The sequence below is a fragment of the Schistocerca serialis genome, chromosome 6 (assembly GCF_023864345.2).
Source record: "Schistocerca serialis cubense isolate TAMUIC-IGC-003099 chromosome 6, iqSchSeri2.2, whole genome shotgun sequence".
Lineage (NCBI taxonomy): Eukaryota > Metazoa > Arthropoda > Insecta > Orthoptera > Acrididae > Schistocerca > Schistocerca serialis.
Window position 1 is genome coordinate 326,356,029 of NC_064643.1, and position 14,506 is coordinate 326,370,534.

General features: G+C 39.6%; 1 protein-coding gene across 1 annotated transcript in view; it reads left to right on the plus strand.

Moving 5' to 3' along the window:
* Positions 1–14,506, plus strand: part of LOC126483606 (transportin-1) — a 160,505-nt gene that overhangs the window by 16,357 nt on the left and 129,642 nt on the right. The gene's annotated exons all lie outside the window — the stretch shown is intronic.

Consider the following 14,506-nt stretch of genomic DNA (forward strand, 5'->3'; position numbering starts at 1 on the left):
GTAAGATAAGCAGTTGCTGTACTGTTGGATGTAGTAGAGTGCTGTATATTTATTCATCCACTCCCAACAATCACGGGTTTGGTACAGGTACAGGTCAAACCAACAAAAGAAAGCAAGATTTTCTTGGATTTAGGGTACACATCTAGTATTCATATATAGTAGTGCAGAACAATTTTTCTGATAAAGGCTTATTGAGTAATGAGTGCTCAAAGCATAGAAAACATGATTTTTTGGTGCGAGAATATTGATTTTCATGGAGCTGTCAACATCTGCTTTTTGGGGGGGGGATTGGGATTATTATATTCCTCTTGAAGTCTGAGGGTATTTCGCCTGTCTCTTAAATCTTGCTCACCGGATGGTAGAGTTTTGTCACAGCTGGCTTTTCCAAGGAGGCTATCAGTAGTTCTAATGAAATGATGTCTACTCTCGGGGCCTTGTTGAGACTTGGGTCTTTCAGTGCTCTGCCAAATTCTTCGTGTAGTATCATATATCCCATTTCATCTTTGTCTATGTCCTATGCACGGAATAATGTACTCGTATATTTTTGCCCTATAGCAGTTTGAGGGTTCAAGATAGTGTTTACTTCCATGCTGCTTATTCGAAAGAATGTCTGTATGACTGGGGAATGTGAAAGGTGTGGATGGTCCTTGTGGATGTAAGAAGCTGTAATTTCTTCCTTTTCCTGATTTTTCCAGCTAGACAGGCTAATTACCAGTTTCCACTATATTCACAAGCAGTATATCCTTTGATGTTGCCAAATAATATTGGCTCAGTGGCAACAGCTATCACCAGTTCCATTTTGCTTAGGGGAATAAGTGTGAAGGTTTTGCATCTCCACAATTGTGCAGCATTTTTCAGATCTCTAAGTAACTCTCAATTCTTCATTTTTAATAGTCTTCCATAGTTGTGTACTTGAAATTGATCCCTTGTACGTTTTCTTTGGCAAACACAGAAAGTTGCGTGGTTGTCATGATTTGACAAGTGTGTGGTCATTGCAGACCTGATTGAGCAGTCAGTCACCTGACACTTCCACAAACACTATCACTAGCACCTTTACCATGATAGGTGGCTGAAAAATGCCATTGGGCATTAATATAGAAATTTTCTTCACAATAGCAACAAGTTGATGAAATCCTTTCTACTGTCATACTGAGCTCTTGTCAGAGAAGTAGTATATATTGTTTGGATGTGTATCTAATATGACTGCAACAGACACCCAGCAACAATGTCATGTGAGGCATTCTGGTTTGGTAAGGCTTGTGTGCTAAAGTCGTCACCATCCTTGTATTAAACTACAAAGGGATGAATTATTGCCTGTTTGTTTGTCCAGTGGTAGCCTGGAACTTCTTCCTATACAACAAATGTCCAGTTCTCAGTAAAATAACCTTCTCTCAGCTTGTTTTTCACTGTTTTTGTGGGAAGTTGATTATTGACTGGTCACAAAGGAAATACGCAGATTATTTTAATCTGTCAAAAAAGTTGTCACAGGATTTCATGACAGTTTCTAGAGGTGTACAATCAACAGAGACTTGTTGTTTGTAAGTACATTAGTATCCAAGAATGCTTGTAAATCCCTTCTATTCCAGTCTCGTATTGTCTGCGGAAAGAAAGATTGTCGGTATGTCTCTGTGTGTGCTCTATTCTCTCTGCGGCAAGCAGGTAATGTTGGTCTACACACAGCTTTTGAAATGCAGTGTTTGTTGTTTTCCATCGGACTATCACCATCTGTCGTCAGCTGAGAAATATTACAACCAGACACCATAAGTTTGAAATTTGGTGAGATGTACACAGATGCTCTTGCTCTCTATACTACTCCCCGCTAAAATACAGTTTTTGGGTTGTAGCTCTGCAAACTTCTAAAAGCCGTTGTGGAGATATGGGTAGTTGTCTTCGAACTATACAAAAATTTCTTTCCGATTACTTAAAACTAATCATTTTTGCTCCTGAATTTTATCTCCATTATTACCAGGCATTGACCTGCTTATCTCATCAGAACAATACAAGTTTTTTACAAAATCAGTAGTTGTTTGAGGCTTACTAGGTTTTGGATTAGGATAAGACCAAATACCCTAGACCTTCACCAAATCTTTTACTTTTCTAGCTATGTAGTTTGTTAAATTCCTCTTGAAGCACCTTAACATTCCAGCTTTTATGTAAAATTGTGGGAAATTCCATCTGTGTACATATAAATGTGCAAGCACTAAATTTCTCTTTCATGTGAACGGTCATCTCTGATCCTGAATGACCATATAACTTCATCAGAAGGTAGCATCTATACTTTTCTTAGGATTGCTGAAGTTACTTTTGTTAGTTTTCTAATGGTGCTTTGCCTTACATAGTCGTTTTTTTCTTAACTGTTCATTCACCAACACACTGCAAAGAAGCATTCAAAGTTTCTAGGGCTGCACTGGCACAATGTATTGTACGTCACTACAACTTAAACATTTTTTTTACTTTATTGCTTGACCTCAGAACACACTAGATCATCATTCTCTGTGCTAGACGTATTATACCAAAATCTGCTTGTGAAAATTTTTCCTGTCATCCATTGGGAAACAGGAAAATTTTTTTCATATGGTTTTTTTGACCTTTCCATTAGGATTACAGCAGAAAGTTGAAATTTTTGGTATTTTATATAATTCTCAAGTGACCAGTCTGATGTTCATCAAAGGCCTTCAAAGATTTGTGTATCAGCTTTCTTTATTTACGAATAAATAATGTTACTTCTCCACTATTTCACACCCTGGAATAAAATTTAACATTATGTTAATAGTTTGCGAAAGTTAACTGGTTTTAGGTATATAGACATATCCTCTATTGTGAAAATTGTGCAGAAGCACCTTTATGGTAATTACAAAACACAATGTTCCACAATTACTGTATTTACTCGAATTTAAGCCGCACTCGAATCTAAGCCGCACCTGAAATCTGAGACTCGAAATTCAAGGGGAGATAAAAGTTTTAGGCTTCACTTTCAAATCGAAACAAAGTTGGTCCATTGTAATATGAGACACAATTTAGGTTGAATGAATGACGATACAGCTGTAGTAGTTTGGTTCGAGTCGTAAGCTTAGTAGTTAAGCTTTACTAGGTAGCCGTTGTTATGCGTCAGGCGCTCCGTCCGTCTTTATACGGGTACCCTTCCTTTTTCACGTGCTTCGTCTGGTTTGAATTGATTGCTTATTTTTCTTTGATCTGACAAGTGCAGTTCTCTTTGTTATAGGTGTTTCCGTCACTCAAAGCTGAAAATGCATTACTGTGCTGTGTCATGCATTGTTTGTCGCATTCTGAAAATGAGGGTTTACGGCCTGTCGCCGCTTGCGGCATGGCTTGCTTTTGTGCACGCTACCGCCGCTTACAATTAAAAAAAAAACAAAGAGAGGAATCATCTCATTAGCGAAACAATGGCAAAAGACTGCTATTTGTTGCTACTTACACTGCTGCTTTTTTTGATAATGATCAACAAGAACCAAATAATAGACTGCGTATGATAAATGATGTTCTGAACGAGAATTTGGCAAAATTTTTTCCGTTTGAAAATCTTTGCAGGCGCCTCTTTAGTACATTACATTATGCAAAGAAATTAGTCATCTTAGATTTAAAAATCTAGTCAATTGCCGTGCTTCATTTCTGACTGTATCACTATTGGGCTTAAGAATAATACGAATATAAACATGACATGGTATGTGTATTCTTCCGCGTCTGCTGTTGTCTCACTCTAGTTTCGTAGTTTATTAGGCGGACAGGATTTAAATGAGATAGCAGCAAACACGAAAGAATACATGGCAAACTGTTTATATTCGTATTATTCTTATGGTGAAGAGAATACTGCATGTGATTCACAATTCATAAAAGTTCCTATTAGCAACCATTTCTTCTCACAGTTAGGAAAAAATTCAGAAAGTAGAGTTGGCCATATTGATAAATATCCCAAACAGTCTTACCAGTCGGATTTTCATAGTACATTGAAATGCTGCTACGTTCGAAGAGGAACAATACGGAATTTGTATTTACTTCGTTGGATAATGTATGAAAATGCAGTGGTCGAAACTCGGGGCGGAGAAAAAAAAAAGCTCGTCTTCCACCTTTTTTTAATTTATTTACTGACGCAGAGGTTTTGGTGCCAGTATTTGGCTTTGTGCCTGCGAAGCATGCCTGCGTAGCGCTACATATATTCGACGACGGAAGTTAGTTGTGGCGGCACCTACCAACATTTTTCAGAACTTCCGCTTACTTTGCACTCGATTCTAAGCCGCAGGCGGTTTTTTTGGATTACAAAAACCGGAAAAAAAGTGCGGCTTAGATTCGAGTAAATACGGTACACATTATTTCACTTTATAAGGTATACCTCACCAAAAGAAAATGTACAAGTGAATGTCAACAACAATTGACAATATCTTATAGAATATTATCCAGTGACAAAATTGCTAAACAGATGGGAAATAGTCACACCCACCATTCATTTTGTACAGAGTCTTTAAATAAAATTTTTTAACTTGCATTAAGATACTGTACATGTTTTAGACTAGCTGTTACCTGCAGCAGCACTCGGATATCAGTAGTTTTGTAATGAAGAGTGATAGTGAGTAAGCAAGTTAGTGTACAAGTAGTTCAACTGTCCTTACATGTCTGTTCGGGTGAGCGTTGCTCATGATGTGTGCCCTGCCTTGCCCTCTCCCAAGTTGTCACAGTGCACTATGTGGCAGCATCTACATCTGCATCCCTACTCTGCAAGCCACCTGATGGTGTGTGGCGGAGGGTACTTTGAGTACCTCTATCGGTTCTCGCTTCTATACCAGTCTCGTATTGTCTGCGGAAAGAAAGATTGTCGGTATGTCTCTGTGTGGGCTCTAATCTCTCTGATTTTATGCTCATGGTATCTTCACGAGATATAAGTAGGAGGGAGCAATATTCTGCTTGCCTCCTCAGTGAAGGTATGTTCTCGAAACTTCAACAAAAGCCCGTACCGAGCTACTGAGCATCTCTCCTGCAGAGTCTTCCACTGGACTTTATCTATCATCTCAATAACGGTTGCATGATTACTAAATGATCCTGTAATGAAGTGTGCTGCTCTCCATTGGATCTTCTCTCTCTCTTGTATCAACCCTGTCTGGTACGGACCCCACACCGGTGAGCAGTATTCAAGCAGTGGGCAAACAAGTGTACTGTAACCTACTTCCTTTGTTTTCGGACTGCATTTCCTTAGGATTCTTCCAATTTATGGAATTAACTGCTTCCAGTTGCTGACCTGCTATATTGTAGCTGAATGATAGAGAACCTTTCTTTCTATGTATTCGCAGCACATTACACTTGTCTACATTGAGATTCAATTGCCATTCCCTGCACCGTGTGTCAATTTGTTGCAGATCCTACTGCATTTCAGTACAATATTCCATTGTTACAACCTCACGATATACTACAGCATCATCTGCAAAAAGCCTCATTGAACTTCCGATGTTATCCACAAGGTCATTTATATATATTGTGAATAGCAACGATCCTGCGGCACACCTGAAATCACTCTTACTTCGGAAGACTTCTCTCCATTGAGAATGACATGCAGTGTTCTGTTGCCTAGGAACTCTTCAATCCAATCACACAATTGGTCTGATAGTCCCTGTGCTCTTCTTTTGTTCATTAAACGACAAGGGGAACGGTATCAAATGCCTTGCGGAAGTCAAGAAACATGGCATCTACCTGGGAACCCATGCCTATGGCCCTCTTGAGTCTCGTGGACGAATAGCGTGGGTTTCACATGATTGTCTATTTCGAAACCCAGAGTAGATTTCTAGTCTCCAGAAAAGTCATTATACTCGAACATAATGTGTTCCAAAATTCTACAACTGATCGATGTGAGAGATATAGGTTTATAGTTCTGCACATCTGTTAGACGTCCCTCCTTGAAAATGGGGATAACCTGTGCCCTTTTCCAATCTTTTGGAACGCTGCGCTCTTCTAGATACCTCTGGTACACCGCTGCAAGAAGGGGGGCAAGTTCCTTCGCGTACTCTGTGTAAAATTGAACTGGTATCCCCATCAGGACAAGCGGCCTATCCTCTTTTGAGAGATTTTAATTGTTTCTCTATTCCTCTGTCATCTATTTCGATAGCTACCATTTTGTCATCTGTGTGACAATCTAGAGAAGGAACTACAGTGCAGTCTTCCTCTGTGAAACAAAATGTGCTGTATCATTTTCAAGCAGTGCGTACAGAGGGGAACGGGCAGGAATGTGCATCTCAGTGTTGTGCTAAAGTAGCCATACATTATACAATTTGTACATTCTGCAACAAATTTAATAATTTTTGGGGTGCTGTACCTCAATTGGTAAAAACGGAACCCTTATAGGATGGCTTTGTTGTCTGTCTGTCTGTCTGTCTGTCTGTCCATCTCTTAAGACTCCTTTTTTCTCAAGAACGGATAGATGTTTCGTGTTGAAATTTGTCATTTATTAAGGTCTATTGTCTCTTGGCAATGTAATGGATATTACCTTCAGAGTCAGTGCAGTCAAAAGGTACAGCCATTTGTGTTGCATATTTTGTTACTTGTAAACTCACTCATCAAAACCTTTAGTGTACTTCCCGTTGATGTAGAATCATGAAATATGACAAGAAGTAGGGTTTCACAGTACAATTGAAGGGAAAAAATCCATCTCGGCATTATGTATTCCTACATCCACTTGAACCTGCTTGCATTGTCTCCCTCTAAATATTTACCTCCTCATCCCCCACTCTTCCCTTCATTACAAAATCAACTACTCGTTGATGCCACCGGATGTAGCCTGTCAACTGATTCCTTAATTTAAGGAAGTTGCACTATCAGTTTTCCTCTCCAATTTGATTCATCAAGTCTTCAATAGTTGCTTAGAACTGTATGTGTTTTCTTACTGTTTAAATAAACCGTTGTTAAAAAATGTAGTGCAGTCAAGTAAGACATTTTGCTGATACAAAAATGTTATTTCCCTTTGCAAATCTTCTAATACCTCAAGTTATGGGATGAGACCTCTCATGATTTGCCTGAGATACTGGACAACTTCCTGTACCACGAGAAGTTACTCAGAAAAGGATTGTAACCTGCCTTTACTATGCAAAATTTGGTATCGGGATCATGACGTGCTCGATCAAAAAGCATTCTAAAATGGCTGAAGAAATTTCTGTGAGTCACAATGAAATTAGATGGGAAGAATTGTCAAATCTGTAAATTTCTGATGACTGCAGTTCTCAAGGTTTATGGAATTTTTACTGTTGCAACAAGAAGTCAGCTGGCTAAAACAGACAGTATGGTCATGAAAGCCTGGGTAAGAGAGTAAGAAGGCTTTGTTTCTGATTTCCTCATCAGTAGATGAAAATTAAATGCAAAATCTGTCACTGAGGTAACACATGGAATGTTGAACAAATTAAGTCATACAAGAGCAACGATCAGAAGCAGGTAAATTAACTTTAATGCAGCATTTTTAAGAATGTTGGATATAATGATTCGGTTTTTCTATAGTTAGCTAAAGTTGAAAATCTTGCGCTACAGATTCAAAATTTTGCCGAAAGTGTTAGATGTCACCATTATGGTGAAAATCATGTCAGTGCTGTCAAAGTTCAACACATTTAAAACAGTGTGAGGCAGTGTACCATCTGGTCAGCAAAATGTCAAAATGTTGCCAATATCTCATCAGCGAAGAGTCCCAGCTAGACTGATAACGCATTTGCAACGATGACGATCAGTAACCAAATCAAAAAACATTGTTCAACTGGGTGAAATCAGTTGTTCTAAAGAGAAAAAGCTCCTCCTGTGTTTGAGTGTTTCTGTTGCATAAGTATGGACATTTAACTCTAGTGCTGGAAGAAAAAGTGTGGTGAGGAGAAATATGAGTATCGAAGACATGAATGACTGTGTTCATTACCTTCTCAGATAATGGTCATGTTGCCAAAATGTTGAGAGACTTGTGCGAAATAACATGAGCGTTATCAGTGAGACAAACAGTTGATGGGTAATTGTACATTGTGTCACATGGCTTTCCAACCAGAGTGATTCTTGAGCTTTAGTCCAAAACGATAGAACATGTATCACTCAGTGGTAAAACAGAATTCAGCCATTGGTGTGGGAACTGCAGTTTCCTGCAAAGAAGTTGATTGCACATGGAGCGAGCCAAATTTCGAAAATTTACGTACAAACTATCAAAAAGAGTTTGCTTAATGTTGGAGTATGTACATCAGAGGAGGTCACTACGTTATTTCAAAGAAGATTAAATTTTGAGGTAATTCTGCTATGATGTCACAAACTTTCAGTATATCAACAATATAAGGAAAAGGATAGATTGCTACTCACCGTAAAGATGACATGTTGAGGTGCAGTCAGGCACAATGAAAAGAATATTACACGTTTAGCTTTTGGTCAGCCTACCTCAAAAAAGGAAAACACACACACACACACACACACACACACACACACACACACACACACACAGACCATTGCCTCTGGAAATGGCAGTCGGTGTGTGTGAGGTGTGCTCATATTGCAATTCAGGATAGGGTAATGACTGACTGTTTTACCTCCGAAGTCTTTCACTGTTGCTATAAGAAACAAAACCTAACGTAGTTTACTATACACATGGCATAATTAGAATCTTTCCTTTTAGACAATCAAAAACTATTGCTTCGAGCAAAGTGACAATGCCAAAAACATGCTTTTAGAAGCCATCCTTCTTGCAAATTCTAATATTAAATGCAGGAACATAAACTTTGCTCCATAAAATCGCTGCATACATATGGCTCAGGCCAGAACTCTGTAATCTATCAAAGTTATACACACTTTGAAGAGTGCAGGAACCACCTGGGTCAGCTAACCATAATGGAAGGGTAGAGTGAATGAGTTTCTTGGGAATTAATGCTTTCATAGGGAAACTGCACGTTCATAAAATCAGATAAACTGCAGAATAGCATATATTCTCCATTCATATTAGTTTGTGTTTTTTTTTACGAAGTTATTTTGAACAGAGGTTCTTCTCGGGCTTGGATGCCATGGAATGAATCAGTTAAACATAGGAAGTATTGGTAGTTATGATTCAGTAGTGTTTGATTTGGACATATATTTAATTTGGAAACACAATGAGTGTAGTTCATACTTCAGGTGATACTGGTGAAAACACACTGAGCTCTGGTATTTAAGGCCCTGCCGGTACATGCGAAGTGGATTCATTTGGCATTGTGCATGCGCTGCTTGAGCGCATTTGATTCTGCAGTGCAGCTTGTGGTGAAAACTCACTGCATCAATATCAAATCGATTGTCTTCCTGCGGTGCCACCACAGAACTACGCTGGCTACAGAGGACACAAAAGTTTTTCAATGATTGGATTCCATGCTGAATTAAACTGAAAACCATCATCTCGATTAATAAGAGACTCGCTGTCAGACAGTCGTATTTTCACGGATTCATTAATAATAAAACTCCAAAAGTTACTCGTAAGGGCCACAATTTTTGTCTCACTGTAACTCATGACATGACCAGTGGAAATAGTGTTCAGCGATGGCAGACTTACAAGGTTGAAGGAGGTGAGTATCCCACTGATGATCTACAGTGCGATCCTGCACAGTATGCGTCGTTTGCCCTGTATCAGATTTGCTGTATTCACATGGAATCCTGTAAACACCTGCCTTGCGTAGCTCTAGGCCATCTTTGACAGATCCAAACAGCGATGAAATTTTTGCAAGTGGGCAAAAGATTGCTCCCAATTTATATTTGCACCGAAATATTACCAATATGTGGTACATAGGCAGTCTTTTTAAAGGCCGCTTCCTCCTCTTTGTTCCGTCGTTTACAGCTCTGCACCGCTCTCTCCACTTGCTGGGACGAATACCCATTCTTCAGAAATGCTGTCTGCAAGTGTTCCAGTTCCATTTGCAAACTATCAGGGTCAGAGATGATATGGGCTTGGTGAATCAATGTCTTCAAAACACCCATCGTTTGTGCCAGATGGTGGAAACTAGCGGCTTTCAAGTAAAGGTCTATGTGAGTGTGCTTTCTATATACTGAATGACCAGATGTGCCATCGCTCTTACGTCGCGCCAAGACATCTAAAAATGGCAGGCATCAGTCCTTCTCCAACTCCATAGTAAAGTTTGTTTTCATATATGGAGTTCAGATGTTGTAGGAACTCTTGCAGACAGTCCAAACCATGAGGCCAAACTATAAAAGTATCGTCAACACATCGCCAAAATACTATTGGTTTAAATGTGGCTGAGGCGAGTGCTCGCTTCTCAAAATTTTCCATAAAAGACTGGTCACCAGGGGTTGACAAAGGACTCCACATGGCGACACCATCTAATTGCTCATGAAACTCATTAAATAAGAAATATTTAGAGGAGGGGATGTGCTCAAACAGTGCTGTAATGTCAGCTCCAAACTTATTGCCAATGAGATGTAGTGAGTTCACAAGAGGTACATTTGTAAAAAGTGAAACTACATAGAAACTGCAATAACGTAAGTCTGCTGATGAAATCACTAGAATTCTTTATGATGTGGACACTTTCCTATCATTGGTTTGAGAAAAGACGCTAATTACTTTGCTAAGTCATAGGCCAGGGTGTATACGACCCGGGAAATCTGGGAAAAAACCGGGAATTTTTTCATCTGGGGAAAAAACTGGGAAAAACCCGGGAATCTTTCGGAATTCCGGGAATTTTTCATTGTTTTAGCTTTCCGTTAAATTTTTATAATTTTGACTGGTAAGAATTGATTATCTAGCAAAGAATGTTACTGTATCCTGCTGCTGGAGAATGATGCTACAGCAATAAAATATAAACGAGAGGGGAAAAAAAATAAAACTTTAGTAGCAAGGGAAATGCGCCATTTACAACAACAAAACAACGTGCACACAAGCGTTTGCAAATAGCAAAAATATGTCAAAAGGCCATAGGGCAAAGACACTGTAATTCTTCGTAACAATAAACTGCTTGCTATGAGCATGACCTCACAACTGTTAACCTTAGGTTTGTTTGACCAGTTGCTAGCAGGCTCATGCGCATGCGCAGTTGACTAGGGTATGAGCAATACCTTCTCCTGCTTCCTGCTACATGAAGTGTGGCTTTAGCTGTATCGGCAGTAGCAGCCAGATGCAAACGAGAAAAAATTTTTCTCGCGTGCCCTAGCTGGCAGATTCGCGCATTCGCAGAGTTGTTAGAGTTGTAGTGGGGGGGAGGGGGTTAGTCTCCACATGATCCGTGTTTGCGTGTAAGTGATTTCGCTGCTTCTCTTCGTTTACAGCTCCCACGTCAAATGAAAACAAAACTGATTTCTGTGGCCGGGAACTATCAAGTGACTTAAAATACATTCACATAATCATGGAGGGCAAAAATATATTATTAGTTTGTTTTCTGGTTTTATTGAATTTCTAAGTTGTTAAGTCAAGTATTAATAGCCTTGCAGAACAGTGAAATTATTTTTACAAGTTTGCTAAAGAAATTTGACTTTATTAAGGCAGTCATTTTATTTGAAGTGATTTCATTCCACAGTATTGACTAGTTCCAACTGTTCGCTGAATTTCAAGTGCACGTTATCATCATCTGCCGTGTATGGCATTATGCCATAGTAAAGAACTAAAAATGAGATTGTACAATACTGGTACTGTTTAAGAAAATTTACATCCCAAAAACCACACTGAAAAGCTTAATGTCAGATGGGACCTACTTCATCGTGAATCTGGAAAAAAACAATGTGCACTTCAAGCTGTTATGAATTTTAGTATGGTTTATGAAATTCCGATGCTCTTGGGAGTATACTCTGATGCTCTGTTTCTTTTATGGTGTATTGTAAGCTGTCTTAGTGCTTTATACATAGAAACATGCAGACCTCCTACACCAATGCAGCTCCGCACGTGCAATAATGCCTGTTTTCTGGTACACTCTGGCAACTGCTAAATAGAACTTATTTCTGACAGTCTCCGGGTAGTATTGCGAATGGTGGTTCGAAAAGCGTCACTTTCAAAATAAATTTCTTTTTACGCAAGATGACTTATGTTATGTGTGAGAAAGTAGGATGAATTTGTAAATCACAGCGCGTTCAAAACTGAACACTTTGAGGACGAGCCACTTACAAGAATTTCGAACCCAGAAGACCAGACTTTTATGTCATAATTTTAAATTTACTGGCACATTTGTGTTGTGTATCTTAAAGTATTACACACACAAAAAAGATCAATATTACATGTCAAAGCTTAGCTTCTATTGTAGCTTGTTAATCTTAGAGACCAATATTATATGTGGTAGCTTAGCTTTTCTTGTAGCTATACTATGTATATTAATGTAAACTCTTAACTTTTCCTATTTGTGTGTTCGCGCTATGTAACCAGTAATCTTGCTATCGGCTGACTTTAACACGTGTCCTATGCTCTGAATATCTGCTGTCATCGGCTGGCGAGATCATGTGGCATGAGATATAATTGGATTATAATTGGACGTCGCAATCTCGGTTTCAACGCTCCAGAAACTAACTCGCTGTGTTTGGTGTAATTAGAATTTATACTTTTGTAATACAAAAATATGCATTGTATATGTTGCTGCAAATCAAAGGTCTCTCCAAAACTTCTCTCCTTTTTTTTTCATTAAAAGTCTTTCCAAAACTATCCCCCCCTCCCCGGGAAGTTCTACGCAAGTGTAAAAAACCTTAACCATTCAAAGGACTGATAAGTTTTACAGTTCCAAGGGAAAAATCTACAGAAAACCAACTGTCACTTAGCACAGAAAAAGCGTATTTTCGCCCGGGAAAATGCATATTTTTTAATCGGGATATCCAGGAATAATCCGGGAATTTGTTTTCCTTGTCCCCGTATACATTTTGTAGGCAGCTGTTCCAATATTACTCACAATTGGACGCAATGGCACGTTATCCTTGTGGATCTTTGGCAATCCATATAGCCTAGGTCAATCTGAACTATTTGGTTTCAGTTTCTTAATTATCTCCTTTGGTAAGTAACTGTTAGTCAGTAGTTCTGCTGTTTTCTGCACCACTCGGGTAATAAGATCCTTATAAATTTTGCAGTATGTTGATTCACTTAATAAAACATTGATCTTATTAGTATAGTCCTCCTGTAGCATTAAAACAGTAGCTTTACCTTTGTCGGATTTAAGTACCACTGTATCCGGGTGTGCTTGCAAGTTCCGGATTGCTGCCCTCTTCGTAGGCAAGCTGTTGCTCTTCAGCAGTGTAGCTCTTGTTAACACACAAGACAAGACTCCCGGCGCACTTACTCGGCTTCATCTGTACCGAGACGATGGACAGCTTCTTCGATGGAACTGATAAAGTCCAGTAGTTGTGGTGAAGCAGGTTTAGGAGCAAAATTGAGACCTCTTGCTAATACAGGCATAGTCGCGTCATCTATAGGTTTCCTTGTGAAGTTAATAACGGATTGTAGAGTAGGAACTTCCTCCAGCATCTGTGTTGAAATTCATTGGAACTTGGCCATTTGCCTTGCCGTAGCCTTGTCATGGCTCCAGTTTGATTTGTCCCATGTCGCACCATCCACCCAGTTTCAAGACAAAGTAGACAGTCTTGCTGCTAATTCTCAATGAAGATAATACATGTCCTTCAATACGAAATCCAGTTCACGCTAACTGAAACAAATCCTTTCTCTCACTAATGCTGTACTTGCTTTATGTTTGATGTTATTTGCAGCGGCTTGTATCCCCATGAAAGACATGTCCCATAGATCCACTACTGACTACTCCGGTCCTGTGACAGGCTTTTTCTGTCCCATCAAAGGTAGGGCTACCTACTCAGCTGCAATCACTATGTCACATTCTACATGAGTGTGACCACTAACAAGCTGCGTGGCTGAATAAATGGCCACCACCAAAGGGAGACAGCTGGAGCATACAGTCGCTGAGTGAGTGGCAACCCAGCACAGTGTGCTTACTTCAGTTACTACTTCATAGTCCATGTCGTCTGGATCCTTCTCAGTAACACAAGCTTTTTTGAATTGTGGAGATGGAAACTCTTTGCCACATATACTTCGTTCCCATTTCTTCCCCCACCCCCCTCGGCTTCAGCTTCCTATTTCCACACCCCCTTTATCTGTACAACGTACATGTACAGTCCTTTCCCTTTTTATGATCCCCCTCCCCCAAGTACAGCTCTCCCAATGCTTCATCTACTAGCCCATCATCTTGTCCTCATCACATCTGAGCACATTTACAGGCAGATCTATGGTCGTCTTTCCCCCCCCCCCTTTCTCCCCTTTCTTCCCCCCTCCCCCCTCCCCCCAATTCATGCCCTGCTCTCTCCACCTCTCCTCAACCTATGCCACTTGTGTATCCCCAAATTACACACGCCAGTCAATATTGCTACTTGCCCTAGTGGGGTCAAAGTGCCCAGAGGCAACCATGGCCATATGTTTAGGTTGTGTGTTTCTGCTGTGTGGTGAATAGCTATGTATCCTAATTCATGCTGACAATTGTGTTGCTTCCATTCTCAAACTTCTACATTGTCAAGTTCTCTAGAATGGTTTCCGATATTGCAATGTTTC